The sequence below is a fragment of the Oncorhynchus gorbuscha genome, linkage group LG05, assembly GCF_021184085.1.
Source record: "Oncorhynchus gorbuscha isolate QuinsamMale2020 ecotype Even-year linkage group LG05, OgorEven_v1.0, whole genome shotgun sequence".
Lineage (NCBI taxonomy): Eukaryota > Metazoa > Chordata > Actinopteri > Salmoniformes > Salmonidae > Oncorhynchus > Oncorhynchus gorbuscha.
The window spans coordinates 57,203,942-57,224,466 of NC_060177.1; the positions used below are offsets into that span (position 1 = coordinate 57,203,942).

The 20,525-nt window shown below is 41.6% G+C and overlaps 1 pseudogene; it reads right to left on the bottom strand.

Annotated features, from left to right (window-relative positions):
• Nucleotides 1-547: 547 nt before the first annotated feature.
• Nucleotides 548-17,805, bottom strand: LOC124035171 (annotated as a pseudogene).
• Nucleotides 17,806-20,525: the final 2,720 nt, after the last annotated feature.

Genomic DNA, 20,525 nt, shown 5'->3' on the forward strand with positions numbered 1-20,525 from the left:
AGTTCCAATTCCATGGGTTTACATGGGATTTGGATAACAAAATGTATGCAACTATACTATAGATACATTTAGGTTAAGAATGTACAGTTAAAGCTACTACATACCATGAAGTCAACTAAATGTAAAATAGGAGGATGTTGAAGGGATCTCTCATACCCTCCTGCTCACATAAAAACATACACACTTCTAGTCCAGACTTAGGCTCACCTCATCACCAATTAAAGCACAATAAAAACACCATTAAAGATGCAGGAAATCTGTTTACTATTTCTCAAATAAACCCCAAGATTTTATGTTCCCAATATTGATTATACATTGACCCCACACATTTTCCAACAGTAGTCACACTAGTCTACAGTTACTGTATGTCCAGAGACAGGTGGTCAGACATCTCGTTGGTCGACTCTCAGACCGTCCTTAGTCAATGTGGCTATTGAATAAAAAGCAATCTTTCACGTGTTTCCAACCAGAATGTGGAGGTCCAAAGCTCTGTATGTGTGATGAAGATGATGAAGATAATGTAGATAAACTAATGGAGCTGATGAGCTCATTTCTTGCTCTCCTCGATCTGCTCCGTCTCGCTGGATTCGTCCACTACCCTGCGGTTGATCACAGTCCATGAAGGGGGGGGGGGGGTAATTTGGCATGCAGTAATTTGTCATGCAGTAATTTGTATGTGCACATTCCTTGTTTCATAACTTCATTATGTGAATTGTTTGTGTTTGATTCTTAGTGTATATCAATGCCCCATTACATATATAATCACCAGTAGAACCCTGAATTCATAATCCACAGTACAAATGTTTGTTTGGTGATGTCTGTTAATGCGTTCAATATATTATTATTCCAGTCTTTTACCGTTCTTGTTGTCAGAGTGGTCACGTTTTTTGCAGAGTGCACAACATATGCTACACTTGTGAGAAACAAGTTTTGGTTTATTTCATTCCATTTACAAGTTGTCAATTTAGTCATTGTCTTTTGTTTGGAGCGCTCCTGTCAATGTTGAGTAAAGACACGCACCTGATTACGCATATAAATAGGCCTGTAGGATACCTATAATACACCACCACCAAGGAGCTGTGGTGCTTCTCAAAGTAATGTTTTCTTCACCTCAAAACAGCAAGCAAACTAAGTCTGTTTTTACATCCATTGAGAATGACAATAATTCATCAATGTAGGCTATTTGAAAAATCTTTCCAGCTCTCTTTCGATAAATGACAGTGGAAACATAAAATAGGCCTACCTAATTACTACTTATCCCTTGCGCAAATAGCCTACAGCTGTGTGTCCTCTTGTCAGGCGCTCACTGGTGCAGGAAACTCTGAGGGCCCAGAATATTTGATACAATGTTGCAAGGAGCTTCAGGCCAGTCCCAAGTTAATAGTTGATACAATGTTTCAGGTTTGTTGCAGACATGCCATGCATAGTCAATGTGATTTATAGGAGATTTAGTTTTAACAGGATATTTTCTACCTGCAGGCTGCAATGTTTTTATGTGTTGACTTTATAGGCTATTTTTACATAGTTGGCAATAGAAGTTAGTATTTATGCTAGTATCATTTTAATTTAGATTTGGATATCATTTTGATTAAACACATCAATGATTTTGAGATACGAAGACGGCATTATAAATTAAACTGTTCCACGAAAATGTGTATATGAAAACCATGAAAAAGAAAGAGAGCCGCACACTCTAGGAGCTCAGATGCAAAAAAATGTAATTACCAATGTCCGACAGCCAAGCTGTCTTCATCAGGATATCTAGAGTGTGCGGCTCTCTTTTATTTTCAAGTTTTCTACTCCGCTAGCCAGCACCTCGCCTAAATAGGTGTGCGTTTCTTTTTCTTCTAGATTATATGAAAACCATACCTGTCATGCAGATCGGCAGGAATGGTAAGATAAATTGACATTCCACATGAGAAAGTTTGCCGACTCCTCAAGTAGCCTATTATCGGCAACTTCAGGAGAGTAATGGCAGAATCTGTGAAAGCCAGTAGGAGCAGGAGGAGGATGGTCGGAATAGGTTATCTTGTCTGACTTCATCGAGTAATTTGTTTCTTATTTCATCAAACAGTGAGCTTACAGCATCAGACAAGCTCAATGCATATATTGGTGATTGTATTAAAACGCATAGGTTGTGTCTGTATATGGGAAAATACAGGTTTCACATCGGGGAAAAACAGGCAAACAAGATAGTTTTTAGTTGGGAACAGCCCTACTAGTCACACATACAGTTCAATACAAGGCTCATCTCATCCTTGTCTGAATTATACACCAATTTATCGAGCTGAGAACGCAACTCCACCATACAGTGCATTCAGAAAGTATTCAGACCCCTTGACATTTTCCACATTTTGTTACGTTACAGCCTTAATCTAAATTTTATGATTTTTTTTTCGCCCCTCATCAATCTATACACAATATGCCATAATGACATAGCAAAAACTTGTTTTTAGATTTTTTTTGCAAATGTAACAAAAATAAAACCTGAAATATGACATTTACATAAGTATCCAGACCCTTTACTTTATTTATTTATTTATTTTACTAGGCAAGTCAGTTAAGAACAAATTCTCATTTTCAATGACAGCCTAGGAACAGTGGGCTAACAGCCTGTTCAGGGGCAGAATGATAGATTTGTACCTTGTCAGCTCAGGGGTTTAAACTTGCAACCTTTCCGGTTACTAGTCCAACTCTCTAACCACTAGGCTACCCTGCCGCCCCATTGAAGCACCGTTGGCAGCGATTACAGTCTTCTTGGGTATGTTGCAACAAGCTTGGCACACCTGTATTTGGGGAGTGTCTCCCATTCTTCTCTGAATATCCACTCAAGCTCTGTCAGGTTGGATGGGGAGCGTCGCTGTACAGCTATTTTCAGGTCTCTCCAGAAATGTTAGATTGGGTTCAGGTCCGGGCCCTGGCTGGGCCACTCAAGGACATTCAGAGACTTGTCACGAAGCCACTCCTGTGTTGTCTTGACTGTGTGCTTAGGGTTGTTGTCCTGTTGGAAGGTGAACCTTTGCCCCCAGTCTGAGGTCCTGAGCTAGTTTTCATACAAAATCTCTCTGTATTTTGCTCTGTTAATCTTTCCCTCGATCCTGACTAGTCTCGCAGTCCCTGCCGCTGAAAAACATCCACACAGCACGATGCTGCCACCACCATGCTTCACTGTAGGGATGGTGCCAGGTTTCCTCCAGAAGTGACGCTTGGCTTTCAGGCCAAAGAGTTCAATCTTGGTTTCATCAGACCAAAGAATCTTGTTTCTCATGATCTGAGAGTCTGAGAGTCTTTAGGTGCCTTTTGTCAAACTCCAAGCGGGGTGTCTCGCCTTTCACTGAGGAGTGGCTTCAGTCTGGCCACTCTACCACAAAGGCCTGATTGGTGGGGTGCTGCAGAGATGGTTGTCCTTCTGGCAGGTTCTACTATCTCCACATAGGAACTCTGGAGCTTTGCCAGAGTGACCATCGGGTTCTTGGTCACTCCCTGACCAAGGCCGTTCTCCCTCGTTTGCTCTGTTTTGTTGGGTGGCTAGCTCTAGGAAGAGTCTTGGTGGTTCCTAACTTCTTCCGTTTACAAATGATGGAGGCCCCTTATCTTGGGGACCTTTAATGCGGCATACATTTTTTGGTGCCCTTCCCCAGATCTGTGCCTCGACACAATCCTATCTCAGAGCGCTACGGACAATTCCTTCAACCTCATGGCTTGGTTTTTGCTCTGACATGCACTTTCTATGTGTGGACAGGTGTGTCCCTTTCCAAGTCATGGCCAATCAATTGAATTGACCATAGGTGAACTCCAATCAAGTTGTAGGTACATGTCAAGGATGATCAATGGAAACAGGATGCACCTGACCTCAATTTCGAATCTCATAGCAAAGGGTCTGAATACTTATGTAAATAAGGTATTTTTGTTTTGTATTTTTTTATACATTTGCAAAAAAAATCTAAAAACCTGTTTTCGCATTGTCATTATGGGGTATTGTGTGTAGATTGATGAGAACATTTTTTATTTTATACATTTTATAGTCTGGCTGTAACGTAACAAAATGTGGAAAAAGTCAAAGGGTCTGAATACTTTACGATCGCACTGTATATACATCTCAATGGAATTGAGTTACGATGAATGTTGTCGGAGTGTACTTCTGACTACACCGAATCACTATCAGTCGATACTTGTAAAAATGTCTATTATTCAATGCTTATCTGGTCTGTCCTGTGTAACTGCAACATTTCTTTGGATGCTTCAATCCATTATTTTTTATTTAAAAAAAGATGGATTCCAACTCCCACTGACAACTCTATAACAATCAAGACAAGCACAGCTACACAGTAAGTTATACATGGTTTATATTTCTAAAAGTATCTAGTGGTAGTGGATGTTTGAAGTTGCTAACTTCATACTTGATTGGATAACAGTGGATTATGCGACGCAATTTGACAGACGTCACATAGAATGACGTTTTTGTACTGTCATGTTTTGTCATATATTGTCTTGTCCTTGTGCTTTCCCTTCTGTTCGTTTCCCCCTGCTGGTCTTATTAGGTTCGTTCCCTCTTTCTATCCCTCTCTCTCCCCCTCCCTCTCTCTCTTCTCTCTATCGTTCCGTTCCTGCTCCCAGCTGTTCCTCATTCTCCTAACTCACTCATTTACTCTTTTCACACCTGTCCCCTATTTTGCCCTCTGATTAGAGCCCCTATTTCTCCCCTTGTTTTCCGCTTCTGTCCTTGTCGGATCCTTGTATGATGTTCGCTGTTCTGTGTCCTGGTCTCGCCCTGTCGTGTTTTGTCTTCTTCAGATGCTGCGTGTGAGCAGGTGTCTTAGTCTGCTACGGTCGGTGCCTTCCCTAAGCAACCTGCAGTCTATGGTCGAGTCTCCAGTCAGTCCTCGCTACTACAAGTGGATTTAAGTTTTTCCTGTTTTGTTTTCTCCTTGTTATATCCAGGATTATTACTTTTGTCTTATACTGGAATAAAGACTCTGTTTTCGTTAAGTCGCTTTTGGGTCCTCATTCACCAGCATAACATGTACGAAAACTACGGATTGCAGCACCCAAAGAAAGGCTCACAGTTAAACAGGACATACAGTACATAGGTACACGGTAAAAAATGAAGCAATTGTTTTTTTTACAAGTATCGACTGACAGTGAGTTGATGTAGTTGGGGTACACCACCCCGACACCCATCGCAACGCAACTCCATTGAGATGTTGATTTCTCTCAGTTGATTTCTGGCCACCCCACATATGCTCTCTCTAATTCTCTCTTTCTTTCTCTCTCTCGGAGGACCTGAGCCCTAGGACCGTGCCCCAGGACTACCTGACATGATGGCTCCTTGCTGTCCCCAGTCCACCTGACTGTGCTGCTGCTCCAGTTTCAACTGTTCTGCCTTATTATTATTTGACCATGCTGGTCATTTATGAACATTTGAACATCTTGGTCATGTTCTGTTATAATCTCTACCCGGTACAGCCAGAAGAGGACTGGCCACCCCACATAGCCCGGTTCCTCTCTAGGTTTCTTCCTAGGTTTTGGCCTTTCTAGGGAGTTTTTCCTAGCCACCGTGCTTTTACACCTGCATTGTTTGCTGTTTGGGGTTTTAGGCTGGGTTTCTGTACAGCACTTTGAGATATCAGCTGATGTACGAAGGGCTATATAAATAAATTTGATTTGATTTAATTTGATTTCTCTCAGCTACAATTCACCAAGACGCTGATTCCCAAATTACTAATACCAAGAAACATAAGCCTACACCAATATCTTATTGTATCCATTTTCAGATCTAACGTGAGGGAATGTTAATCTGCATACTAATTATGTCGGAGTTTAAATCTTAGCTGAAAAAATATAAATATACAAATATTTAAAATAAATAAGACAACCTGGTCTCAGAGCATATCATTTTATTCTGTAGGGAAATCCGAAACACGCCATTAAGTATATTTTACGTTTTGTATGGTATATATTAATTTGTGATGTCCAACACCCATTTCATATGCTATGTTATGAATTACAATTCGTATGATATGTTACAAATTTGCAAAACGTACAATATGTTAGGAATTCTAGCTAATGTTGGCTAACGTTAGGCTAAAGGGTTAAGGTTAGCGTTAGGGGAAGGGTTAAGGTTAGGGGAAGGGTTAGGTTGGCTAAGTCGCTTAAAAGTAGTTGAAAAGTTGCTAATTAGCAACCGTATGACTTATGTAACCTTACGAAACATATCATACTAATTTTAGAGATATGGATTTATTTTGACTATATTACGTCTAGTCTACGACACCAGGTTGAAATAAAGGGACTCACACTTCCTCTCCATCCAGCAGCCGCCTGTAGGTGGTGATCTCAAGCTCCAGGTTCTGCTTAATGCGGAGCAGCTGTTCATCGTCTGTCTTGTTGCGTCGCATGCCCAGACACAGCTGGGACAGCTCCTCCTCCAGCTGATACGGAGTGGCTTGCAGACGGTCCATCCTCAGAGCATATTTATGGCTGCTCTCTCCCAGGTTCCCCTCCAACACACCCACCTGCATGGGGACAGACTGGACAGGCCACGGCAGCCAAGTTAGCCTTCTGTGTTTAGCTAGAAATTAAAGTTGTCACTAACCTATGACGCTAGTGTTATACTCAGAAATGGTAGAAATGTGATAGTTGCTTACTACTACACCACTCATCACATGAATGCTAATGTTGTACACTGACAGGGCTGCCAAATTGTTGTGGCTTGTTAAACACCTAGCTCATGCACTGACACAGCAATCAAGTAACTGTAGTAAACACCTGGCTCACCACTGTTCAAACTAACATGTTAATATTATGCACACACAGCCAGAAGAGGCCTGTTCAACCTAAAACGTTAATATCAAAATCAAATGAAATTTTAGAAATGAAAATGAAATTTTAGGCCAGAGTGAAATTCTCACGCTCCAAAGAGAAAACAAGACACTCACAACCAAGGTAACAATCCACGATTCCAACATGGATGGTCTATTCAGGAAAAACAGGGTGATGAAGGAGTCGCTACTGACATACATGGTCGTAGCATGCGTGAAAAAAAATGTTTTTTCTGGGATTCCTAAAGACGCATCCAATAATCCAGAGGGCGCGATCAGAGAATTCATGCAAAGACTCTAAGTAAAGATGGCTTTCCACTGAGTACACAGACTTGAGCTCGGAGCGACAAGACCAAGTGTCCCCGACCGATCATCGCAAAATTTGTACACTACCAACAAAAGGAGCTGATCAAAAACAGGGGAAGGGAGCTTTAAAGGGACCAAATTCGGTCTCAATTACCAATTTCCAAGGGAGATAAACGAACATGCCTTTATCATTATGGACCAACTCTTTATAGATGGACAACTATTCCGAGACAGCTCCATAACACCATGGCTGTACTAAATTCTACAGGGACTTCAGGTTATGAAAAAAAGGAATGGGAACTGTAAAAATATCTGAACATTATGAAGTGGATATGAACACACACATACTCAATTACATGCTTGCTTACACATATGGACTTATACACACACACCTGATCTCACTCTCTTCTCTCACTTTTCTCTTCTTTTCTCTCCCCTTCTCTGTCGAGAACTGTTTTATAATTTAATGTGTTTATTGTTTGTCTATCTTTTGTATGTATTTTGTCTACAAGTTTATATATGTTTACAACAAGCAAGGGGGAGATATCAGAATAGGGGCATTGGGGAATAGTAACATATTGTACGGAATACATTTGTACTGTAGTGAAGCCGTCTCTAGAGTAATGCAAGGCCTCTTTCATGATCATGTAACATGTCAATTGCTATGGAAATGCTGGGATGTGTTTTTCAAACATGTTAAAGGTAATTATGATGCAACGTTGATGGTGATATGATATGGATTACAATTATCATCATGACTATTAAGGATATACGCACTACATGTTACACACAGACACTCAACCATGCAAACTGGCAGCGTTGTTATTTATTTATTTGGACATCACACATTATAGTCTTACTCTTATACAGTCATCGTACACACTTTCACTAAATCACATCCAATATCATACACATTCCCCTACTTAGATTTAGTACATACATAATATCTTGTATCAATTTTCTAACAGGTGTGGCATTGGCTCACAGGCAAACAGGCAAGGGGATAAAACAAATACTGCTAGAACCTATTTCTTGAATTCTAAATATTAGACATTTGAAAGCTCTAGATTTGACCGTCATAATATCTCTGATGGCAGGACAAGCACTAATTATGGTCAATTTAGACTGAGAATAATATCTAGTTATTGTAAGGGGTGAAATAAGTATAGCCAGTTATAATTGTAATGGTTTAGCAGATTATAAAAAAGAAGATCAGTCTTTACATGGCTAAAAGAAAAGGAATATAACATATACTTACAGGAAACTCACTCTACATCCTTTGATAAAGTTGTGTGGAAAAAGGAATGGGGTGGTGAAATAATTGGACAAAGGAACTCAAAGGGTGTGATGATATTAATTCACAAAAATGTCGATCTGAATGTGCAAATAGTCAGGAATGATTGGAAAGTGGATCCTTTGGAATATGAAAGTGGAGGAAAAAGAGATTTTGCTCGTTAATCTATATGGTCCAAATCAGGATGATCCATACTTCTTCGAAAACATTTATACCAACTTATTGAACGTAGAGGCAACAAAGGATCTAATCATTATGGTAGGAGACTATGACACAGTGTTATGTACCTCAATGGACCGTAAAGATAATCACTCTACAAACTATCATCCCCATCACTTAAGTCAATCACAAACACATAGAAATAGTAGATATTTGGAGACTAAAAAACCCTGACCTAGTGAGATATACATGGAGGAGACTTAATCAAGCTAGTCGTCTTGACTACTTTCTTGTGTCTTTCTCTCTTGCATTAAAGGTTAAAAAAGTTTTAATAGGAGACAGAATGCAATCGGAGCATCATCTAATTGGCATTCACATAACTCTTATAGATTTTCCACATGGACGGGGATATTGGACATTTAATCCAAGTTTACTGGAGGACAACTTATTTTTAACTAAGACAAAATCATTTATAACTGAATTTTTCCAGTTTAATATAGGTTCATCAAATCCCCTTATTGTTTGGGATGTGTTTAAATGTACCTTCAAGGGTCATTCAATTCAATATTCATCAATAATAAAAAAGCTGTTTCTGGCTAAAGAGACAAGGGAACTCCATGAACTAATAGTACAGGTAGTTAGAAATAAAAACGATACTACAGAGATACAAAATAAGTTAGAGGAAAAACAAAAAAGCACTTGAGGAACTTATTCAAGAACGATCTAATGTAATCTATTACAAAAATAAAGCAAACTGGATGGAATATGGAGAAAAATGCACAAAATTCTTCCTGAATCTCCAATACAGGAACGCTAACAAAAATAATTTGCAGAAACTCGTTACTGAAGATGGAGTCATCTATGATTCTCCAAATGATATTTTAAAGAGGAAGCTAATTATTTTAGGCAGATGTTCTCTTTTCCGTCTCATCCTCTCCCACTGAATGAAGATTATGGTAAGGAATTCTTTCCAAATAATAATTTAAAAAAAATGAAAATTAACAAATATACAGAAATATCAGTGCGAAAGCCAAATTAGAGAGGAAGAACTTTGAGGCTATTAAATCATTTCAGTCTGGAAAACCCCCAGGACTTGATGGCATACCGGTAGAGGTATATCAAGTATTTTTTGATATACTAAAAGTTCCATTGTTAGATCCCCTATAGAAATGGTCGTTTGTCAGGAACTCAGCAGGAAGGTCTGATTTCTCTATTCTTAAAACAAGACCCAGATGGAAAATATAAAGACCCAGTCTATCTAAAAAACTGGAGGCCCCTTACACTTCAATGTTGTGATGCAAAAAATACTAGCGAAATGCTAGTATTTAAATAATTAAAAGGATTTTACCAGGTATTGTTCATTCTGATCAGACAAGTTTTTTACATGGACGATACATTGGAGATAATATACGACAACTACTAGAAATAATAGAACATCATGAAACGTATAAGAAGCCAGGAATGGTATTAATAGCGGATTTTCAAAAGGCATTTGATAAAGTAAGATTGGATTTTATCTATAAATGCGTGGATTTATTCAATTTCGGTAATTCTCTTATAAAATGGGTAAAAATAATGTATAGCAACCCCAGATGTAAAATAGTAAATAACGGCTACTTCTCAGAGAGTTTTGAATTGTCAAGAGAAGTTAAACAAGGGTGTCCGCTGTCACCATATCTATTCGTTATGGCCATCGAAATGCTAGCTATTAAAATCAGATCCAATAACATGAGAGGATTAGAAATCCAAGGCTTAAAAACAAAGGTGTCCATGTATGCCGATGACTCAAGTTTTATATTAAGTCCGCAACTTAGATCCCTGCAATGTTTCATTGAAGATCCAGATAACTTTTCTGTACTCTCTGGACTGAAACCTAATTATGATAAGTGTACAATATTACGTATTGGATCCTTAAAAAATAAAACTTTTACATTACCCGGCAGTTTACCTATAAATGGGCTGATGGTAAAGTAGACATTCTCGGTAGTTATATCACAAAATATATAAATAAGCTCTCCACAATGAATTTCAATGGAAAACTTGCAAAAATAGACAAGATCCTGTAACCATGGAGAGGTAAATACCTGTCTATTTATGGATAAATTGCCCTGATTAACTTCTTAGTCATATCTCAGATTACTCACTTACTTATAGCGCTGCCTACTCTGATGATTCGTTCTGGGACATTCAACCAGACAAAATAAAACGTGCATATCTATATAATGAAAATAATAATATATATAATGAATATGAATTGGGTGGGTTGAGATGATTAAATATAAAAGCACTAAACGTCCCTCTAAAAGCTTCACTCATTCTAAAGTTTTATTTGAACCCTAAATTGTTCTCAAATAGATTACTAACAAAATCTCATCCATCGTTTAAAAACTTTTTTCAAAGTATCTCTTTTTTTCAAACAAGAATTGCAATGGTGGCTACAATTTCAATTTCATCCCCCTGAAAAGATTGAATAAATATTTCAACAAATATTATGGCTGAACCCAAATGTGCTGGTTGATAAAATACCTGTATTTATGGGAAAGATGTTTGAAAATAATATTTTGATCTTAAATTATATTGTAAATTGGAATGGTAGAGTTATGTCCTTCATGGAGTTATCAGAATTGTACGGGAAGATCTGCTCAATCCAAGAGTACAACCAATTGATTACAGCATTTCCCCAAAAATGGAGGAGGCAGGTGGCAGCAAGAGGAGGTAGGGAATTGGTCTATCTGCCCAATATGAAGGATCAAAACTGGAGCAGGAATAAAAATAGCCTAAATAGGAAAGTATACCCGTTTCATTTGAGCTCCAGGTTGTTGACAACTGTGCCATACAGATTGCAAAAAAGTTGGGAAGTGATTTTTGATATACCGATTCCATGGTACAGGGTGTATGAGTTGATAAATAAAAACAATATAATATAAAACAACGCAAGATTCAAGACTCTGTGCTTTTCAGCTAAAATTATTATATAGAATTCTTGCTACCAACAAAATGTTCAATATTTTGGGCATAAAGTCATCGAAGCTCTGCAGATTTTGTTGTGAGGATACAGAATCAATAGACCATTTATTTTGGTATTGCCCTCGGGTAGCCTGTTTCTGGTCTCAGGTTCAGGAATGGCTGAAAATGCATAGCATTGATCAAAAATTGACCCTAGAAATAGTATTGTTAGATCTGGAGAGACCGGGCCTGTCACTTGCTAATATACCACCCATACGTAGAATGTATGCACACATGACTGTAAGTCGCTTTGGATAAAAGCGTCTGCTAAATGGCATATATTATTATTATATTATACTAATACTCTTAGTAAAAGTATTTATCTTCAACACGCAATCTGTGGATTCTATTTGATTAGATAGATTGAATTTGTACGTTAAACATAGCATAGTGAAAGATATGTGCTGCGTAGAAACCCGAAGTGGGTGGCCAGCAGAGATAGATGGGATGGGCTGAGGGAAGCTGAGGGTTGGGATGTGAAATTGGAGACAGTTGGAGGGGAGTTGCTGTGTGGGAGATTGACCATCATTCTAAGATAAAAGTTTTAAAAAGTGTACACATGCATATACACACACTTTCATTCAAATTAACATATACTAGAACACACACATGTGCCAGACATGCACACAAACATATCCAGTTGGCATTGCTGTTAAGATTTTAGTCATCCTTGATGTCCTTTGTTTTAAATGTATTATTTTGTTTTATTATTTTTGCATTGTTGTTTGCTGTTTCATTCTGTCTTTTCATTTTTTTCTCTTTAGTTCATAGTTCATTCTCTTGGTTGTTGGTGCATTGGGAGGTTCTTGGGGGTGGGGAATGGAATTAATTGTATTCTTTATTTTTCTTCTTGGGAGGGGAGGCTGTGGGAGTAGTCTCGAATGGTTGAGAGACAGCTATTGGGGAACTATGGGGGGGGGGGGGGGGGGGGGGGGGGTTTGAGGGTTCGGGTTCACATTTTTTAGCCTGGTGGTAGATTTGTCAACGTGCCCTTGAGCAGGGCATTGACCCTGGATGCTACTGTGTGTTACTCTGAATGGGAATCTGTTGGATGACTGGTCTGATGTAGTTGTTGAGCGGCTTCACTGCAAGTATATTGTATGTTTGGGATATTCAATAAACATATTTTTATATACAGTTAAAAAAAAGAGTTAACAAAATATTTACTAAATAAATAAAAAATGTCATTAAAAGTAACACAATAAAATGTCAAGGTTTACCAGAATTGGACCCAGAAGCAGACCAGGACAAGGTGAGTATAAAGATGGTGAGTATTTATTAATCAATGAGAACGTGGAGGAAGATAGTTCCGGGTGGAGGAGCGGGCAGCGGAGGTGGGTTGATGGGAGTGGATAGGCAGATCCAATGGATAACAACACTCTGGCGACGAGCAGACGGGGATGGGGTATGGGTTCCGGGTGAATGGCTGTAGACAAAACAAACAGAGGTAAGTTAAAGGCAAGCAAGACGTACAAAACAATAAAACAAACTCTATAAACTGGATGCTGGTTCGTGGGCACAACATACTGTTCATGGCTAACGATCCGGCAGGGAATGGATTTCAGGTCAGAGCTTTTGAAGGGGAGAGGTGATGATCAGGACAGGTGTGCAGATTACTGATGGGATACAGGAGCGGGTGAACATCGATCTCCCAACAAGCTAATTCGCCCGGCAACCAGACAGGGTGCGTTCCAGGACACCGGAAACACACTCCAGGACAGAAACACAGGCAAACACAGACTCAGGAAGCGGGATTCGTGACATAAAATAAGAGGCTATATGCAGGGGGTAATGGTACCAAGTAAATGTGCGGGGGTATGGGTTAGTTAATACATAATTTGTACATGTAGGTAGGGGTAAAGTGACTATGCATATATAATAAACAGTGAGTGGCAGCAATGTAAAAACAAAAGGGAAGAGGCCTTCCTCTGACACTGCCTAGTGTATATACAGTACCAGTCAAAAGTTTGGACACACCTACTCATTCCAGGGTTTTCCCTTTATTTGTACTATTTTCTACATTGTAGAATAATAGTGAAGGCATCAAAACTATGAAATAACACATATGGAATCATGTAGTAACCAAAAAGTGTTCAATCTAAATATATTTTATATTTGAGATTATTCAAAGTAACAACCCTTTGCCTTAATGACAGCTTTGCACATTATTGGCATTCTCTCAACAAGCTTCATGAGGTAGTCACCTGGAATGCATTTCATTTAGCAGGTGTGCCTTGTTAAAAGTTCATTTGTTCATTTGAGCCACAGTTGTGTTGTGACAAGGTAGGGTGGTATACAGAAGATAGCCCTATTTGATAAAAGACCTCGTGCATATTATGGCAAGAACAGCTCAAATAAGCACAGATAAATGACAGTCCATTATTACTTTAAGATATGAAGGTCAGTCAATCCGGACAATTTTAAAGAACTTTGAAAGTTTCTTCAAGTGCAGTCGTAAAACCCATCAAGCGCTATGATGAAACTGGCTCTCATGAGGACTGCCAGAGAGGAAGACCCAGAGTTACCTCTGCTGCAGAGGATACGTTCATTAGAGTTACCAGCCTCAGAAATTGCAGCCCAAATAAATGAGTTCAAGTAACAGACACATCTCAACATCAACTGTTCAGAGGAGACTGCGTGAATCAGATGGTCAAATTGCTGCAAAGAAACCACTACTAAAAGACACTAATAATAAGAAGAGACTTGCTTGGGCCAAGAAACACAAGCAATGGACATTAGACCAGTGGAAAGTTTCCTTTGGTCTGGAGTCCAAATTTGAGATTCTTGGTTCCAACCGCCGTGTCTTTGTGAGATGCGGTGTGGGTGAACGGATGATCTCCGCATGTGTATTCCCCACAGTAAAGCAAGGAGGAGGAGGTGTTATTGGGTTGGGGTGCTTCGCTGGTGACATTGTCTGTGATTAATTTAGAATTCGAGGCACACATAAAAAGCATGGCTACCACAGCATTCTTCAGCGATACGCCATCCCATCTGGTTTGGGCTTAGTGGGAATGTCATTTGTTTTTCAACAGGACAATGACCAAACACGCCTCCAGGCTGTTTAAGGGCTATTTTACCAAGGGAGTGATGGAGTGCTGCATCAGATGACCTGGCCTCCACAATCCCCCGACCTCAACCAATTTGAGATGGTTTGGGATGAGCATAGTGAAGCAGAGTGAAGCAAAAGCAGCCAACAAGTGCTCAGCATGTGGGAACTCCTACAAGACTGCTGGAAAAGCATTCCAGGTGAAGCTGGTTGAGAGAATGCCAAGAGTGTGCAAAGCTGTCATCAAAGGGTGGCAATTTGAAGAATCTCAAATATAAATATGTTTTGATTAGTTTAATATGTGTTATTCCATAGTTTTGATGTCTTCACTATTATTCTACAATTGTAGAAAATAGTCAAATAAAAACAAACCCTTGAATGAGTAAGTGTTCCTAAACATTTGACTGGTAGTGTATGTCTGGACAGAAGGGGTGTGTGTCTGGAGAGCTAAAGGTTATGTGTTTGGACTGAAAGAGGGTGTGTATGGACAGAAGGGAGCGTTTGGACAGCTGGAGGAGAGCTGCAGTACCTGCTTGCGCAGACTGTCCAGTTCCCCCTCCAGAGCCTGTAGGAAGCGGCATCTCTCGCTGAGCTCGCTCTGAGCACAGTGCAGCGCCTCACAGCTCTCCTTTACCTCCAACTGCACTGACTCCAGTGGCAAAACACACACATTCATCATGAGTGTTTATGCAGTAAACAATCAGTCTGACACTAAAGAATTATTCCATTGCACCAGCAGTGTTGCGTACACAAAGCAGTCATGAGTACATCTTCCCACATACAGTACAATGTACACAAATACAGGCAATTTACTGTAGAATACTTCTACTCAGTCTTAAGAGTGATATGCTCCTGAGCTCAGCTGAGATCCTCATCATTACCATGCCAGACTTCTCACTGACCCTCTTCGGGTACCAGATCTCTAGTCCTCCTTGTTCTTACGAGCAATGCCCTCATACTGGATCCGCAGCTCAGCCATTATGGCTTCAAGATCTGGGCCCTGGGCCGCATCCACCTCCACCTGCTCGTTGGTCATACAGGCCTTCATGGAGCCCATTTCCTACAGGCACATGAGAGCATGGTTGAGGTCAACTCCATTTCAATTCAGGCACCTCAGGAATTCAACTGGAATTACAAGTGAAAATAAACCCAAACCTGATGGTAAGGTGCATGCGTAGTTGGCCACATTCTGGACATCACGCATGGCTGTCTAAACACACTCTCTGTGCTTGCGTGATGTGTTTGTGTGTAAGTGCACAAGTCTGACCATGGTATCTACAGACAGAAACTGCAGAGAGTACAGGGTCACTCACAATCATATTTCAGTGACATTCAACATGCCTGGGGGAGAGAAACTGTACTAAATTGAAATATTTTTACATTTAAAACACAAATACCTCTGTTACAAAAAGCACGATTTGTCTATAATAATAAACATAATTTTAAGGTAAAAAATATGCCTTAGGGAAATACCATATGAATCCTAATTTTTTTTTGAGAATGTAATTCATATTTAAGAGTATGTGCAATGGGACAATCCAGAATCCAACTCTGTTTCCTGCAGCGACCCTCCACTGAACCAAAAACTGTTTGACAATGTTTGAGGTGATTAGCTTGATGTGTAAATACTCCTCAGTAATAAGTGGACCTGTTATGACTTGACCTTTGACCCGTGCAGTAGAGCTCTCACCTCATCATGATTCTTCTTGAGGAAGCAGAGGTCCTCCTTCAGGCTGTCCAGAACTCCTCTGAGGGTAGCTATGATTTGGACGTGGTCTGACCTGGCCATCCTCAGAGCAAGACAGTCCCTCTCTACAGACTGGCACAGTGGGGCCACAGCCTCCCATCTAAACAGATGAATGGTAACCAAGACATAGACACACTCACATATGTTCACAGGCAGGTACACACACACACACACACACACACACACACACACACACACACACACACACACACACACACACACACACACACACACACACACACACACACACACACACACACACACACACACACACACACACACACACACACACACACACACACACACAAAACCCTACCTTGGTCAACAGATAAATCGCCACATACTGTGAACATTGCTGCATTCCAACATTTGACTGCATGAAATTAGTACACTGTGAATACTTACAGACCTCGACACAGACTGTACTCCGGTGCCTTTTGACTTGTGCTTCACCTTGCCAACCGCAGATACCTCTGAAACGGATGTCACCTTGATCCTATCTATCATGGCCAGTGTGAACTGATGGCCTCCTTTCTGTCTGAGCGCTGTGGGAACAGACTCTTTTTTTCTCAGCATGACAGAGAGCTAATTTATCCAAAGTGCAATGCAGTTTACCACTCCCATGTGAATTTCTCAGACTGGGAGGTAAAAGAATAGCCCCTCTAAGTTGGCACTCACTTGACCCTGAATTCATTGGGGGCCAGCTTGGCATTGTCAATCTCCAGCATGATGCGAGCATTTTCCAGGTTCTTCTTTCTCACCTGAGGAGTAGCAGGGAGGAACATATTTACTTTAAAGTTGGATACTAAAGCACACAGGCACACATATGTAAGTGTCCCATCGCAAGAAAGCGAAGACGGATTGAATGTAATTGTGAAAACAAAATGTTGAGGAGCACAGCAGGGCGCATACATGAGACGTTTATGGAATAGGTCTACACAAATGTAAACAATAATTGTGTGTATTGTAAGCTATAATGGTGCACAGTTACTGACTAGCTGATTACATACATTTATCATCACGGCCATGTGGGCGCTGACCTTCACACCAATGGCGTGAGCTTGGGCCATCAAAGCCCTCGATGTCGTGACCTTTGGGCGTCCGCTCCAGCATCAGTGGTTTGATCTTGAACTCTAGCTCAGCGTTGGGTCGCTCCAGGGAGCACACCTTGTTCAGGTAGTTGGACAGCAATGCATGGTTTCGTTGTCGCTTGCGCCCACACCCATGCCATTCAGGGAGGAGAGGGTGCCCAGGACATTGAGCCCATTGCCCACAGAGAGGGAGTGGGTGAGGGACAGGGTGCTGACGGAGGACAGGGAAGACAGGGGCCTTGGAGTGACTTCGGTCACCACCGCTGTTTCTCAGAGACATGCTGGAGAAGGAGCGATGGCAGACAGTAGCTGCTTAAGGAGAAAGTAGAGGCCATGGTGTGTTTCTGCTGCGCTGCGGCAGAGCGGTGGGGAGGGTAGAGATGTGTCAATTGTCACTAACTGGCCAAGCTGCAAAACCAGAAGTTCTACAATTTCTCTCGTAAAAATCAGATTTTAAACCTAAGCACAACCAACATTACTAACCAGAGTAGAGGATATGAGAATCTTCAGGTGAGCTGGGCTGTGTCACCGATGAACTGGCTCAAAATATCTGTGTAGAGAGCAGAGCCACCATGGACGTATCCAATCAAAATGATCCACTACTAGAGTGGAATGGAACCCCCTAGAGCAGTGTTTCCCCACCTGGTCGTTGAGTACCCCCAAAACCGGGGGGTTGGGGGTTAAAAATTGGAAGTGTCGCCACAATAGATTGCATACTGTATATCATTATTGAAGTCCCCTAAAATATTTTTTAATCGCATCTCTTCTTTCTTAGCTCAATCACCAGTTACCAAATATGGAGGCTAACATAACCTCTCATCATCACAATGTTACAACACCACCAACTGAACAAGAATGACACAAATATATAAATACAATAGACGTATATTAATAAAACTAAATAGCACACACACTGCACAGGGATTCCTGTTGAGCCTTAGCACAATACAGAGAAACATAAAACAACTACTTTACCTGAGGATGGGCTGAGGGCTGAGGGGCTAGAGAGAGACGAGGTGGAGGACAAAGGAAAGAAAGGAAAAATCCCTGAGAAATGCTAACTGAGGATGGGCTGAGGGCTGAGGGGCTAGAGAGAGACGAGGTGGAGGACAAAGGAAAGAAGGGAAAAATCCCTGAGAAATGCTACCTGAGGATGGGCTGAGGGCTGAGGGGCTAGAGAGAGACGAGGAGGAGGACAAAGGAAAGAAAGGAAAAATCCCTGAGAAATGCTACCTGAGGTGGGCTGAGGGCTGAGGGGCTAGAGAGAGAGACGAGGTGGAGGACAAAGGAAAGAAAGGAAAAATCCCTGAGAAATGCTACCTGAGGTGGGCTGAGGGCTGAGGGGCTAGAGAGAGAGACGAGGTGGAGGACAAAGGAAAGAAAGGAAAAATCCCTGAGAAATGCTACCTGAGGTGGGCTGAGGGCTGAGGGGCTAGAGAGAGAGACGAGGTGGAGGACAAAGGAAAGAAAGGAAAAATCCCTGAGAATGTCATGTTTGTCATTTATTATCATGTCTTGTCCCTGTGCTCCCCATTCTATTCGTTTCCCTCTGCTGGTCTTATTTGGTTCTTTCCCTCCTTCTATCCCTCTCTCTCCCCCTCCCTCTCTCACTCTCTCGCTCTCTCTTCTCTCTATCGTTCCGTTCCTGCTCCCAGCTGTTCCTATTCCCCTAATCATCATTTAGTCTTCCCACACCTGTTCCCGATCCTTTCCCCTGATTAGAGTCCCTATTTATTCCTTTGTGTTCCGTTCCTGTCCCGTCGGTTCCTTGTTTAGTATTCACCATGCTGTGATTGCGTTTCGCCCTGTCCTGTCGTGTTTTTGCTGTGATTGTGTATCGCCCTGTCCTGTCGTGTTTTTGCCTTCATCAGATGCTGCGTGTGAGCAGGTGTCTCTGTCTACTACGGCCTGCGCCTACCCGAAGCGACCTGCAGTCTGTGGCCGCTTCTCCAGTTATTCCCTCTACAGACTAGAGGATTTCTGTTATTCCCTGTTTGGACTTAAATAAACTCTGTTTCTGTTAAGTCGCTTTTGGGTCCTCTTTCACCTGCATGACAGAAGGAACCGACCAAGGAATGGACCCAGCGACTTCAGACGCTCGTTACACTGCCGTCAAGATCCAAGGAGCTATGCTCGGCAGACACGAGCAGGAATTGTCTGCTGCTCGCCATGCCGTGGAGAACCTGGCCGCTCAGGTTTCCGACCTCTCTGGACAGTTCCAGAGTCTACGTCTCGTGCCACCTGTTACTTCCTGGCCTGCCGAGCCTCCAGAACCTAGGGTTAATAACCCACCTTGCTACTCCGGGCAGCCCACTGAGTGCCGCTCCTTTCTCACGCAGTGTGAGATTGTGTTCTCTCTCCAACCCAACACATACTCTAGAGAGAGAGCTCGGGTTGCTTACGTCATTTCACTCCTTACTGGCCGGGCTCGAGAATGGGGCACAGCTATCTGGGAGGCAAGGGCTGATTGCTCTAACAAGTTCCAGAACTTTAAAGAGGAGATGATTCGGGTTTTTGACCGTTCAGTTTTTGGTAGGGAGGCTTCTAGGGCCCTGGCTTCATTATGCCAAGGTGAACGGTCCATAACGGATTATTCTATTGAGTTTCGCACTCTTGCTGCCTCTAGTGAGTGGAACGAGCCGGCGCTGCTCGCTCGTTTTCTGGAGGGACTCCACGCAGTGGTTAAGGATGAGATTCTCTCCCGGGAGGTTCCTTCAGATGTGGACTCTTTGATTGCTCTCGCCATCCGCATAGAACGACGGGTAGATCTTCGTCACCGGGCTCGTGGAAGAGAGCTCGCATCAACGGTGTTTCCCTGCTCCGCATCACAACCATCTCCCTCCTCTGGCTTTGAGACTGAGCCCATGCAGCTGGGAGGGATTCGCATCTCGACTAAGGAGAGGGAACGGAGGATCACCAACCGCCTGTGCCTCTATTGCGGAGTTGCTGGACATTTTGTTAATTCATGTCCAGTAAGAGGCCAGAGCCCATCAGTAAGCGGAGGGCTACTGGTGAGCGCTACTACTCAGGTCTCTTCATCTAGATCTTGTACTAC